Genomic DNA, 281 nt, shown 5'->3' on the forward strand with positions numbered 1-281 from the left:
TAAAAAATATGATTTAATCGTGTCCCTCTTCCTCTCGTATTCACCCTTTCTCACATCTACCACCCCGCCATTATCCTTAATCAGACGCCTCGAATAATCGCGATAAGGGAAGATAATGGCGCGCGATACAACAAAAGCCGCTTATCGAAGCGTTCCGCTTAAGACCGTTTTATCAACAACCGAGGGATTTTTCTTTGGTAAACAGCGGCGGGATCGGTGATCAACGGTTGCACAATTATGTAGATCGCGCTCACGAGAAGAAGAAGAAGAAGAAGAAGAAG

Source organism: Apis dorsata, unplaced genomic scaffold (assembly GCF_000469605.1).
Source record: "Apis dorsata unplaced genomic scaffold, Apis dorsata 1.3 scaffold_99, whole genome shotgun sequence".
Lineage (NCBI taxonomy): Eukaryota > Metazoa > Arthropoda > Insecta > Hymenoptera > Apidae > Apis > Apis dorsata.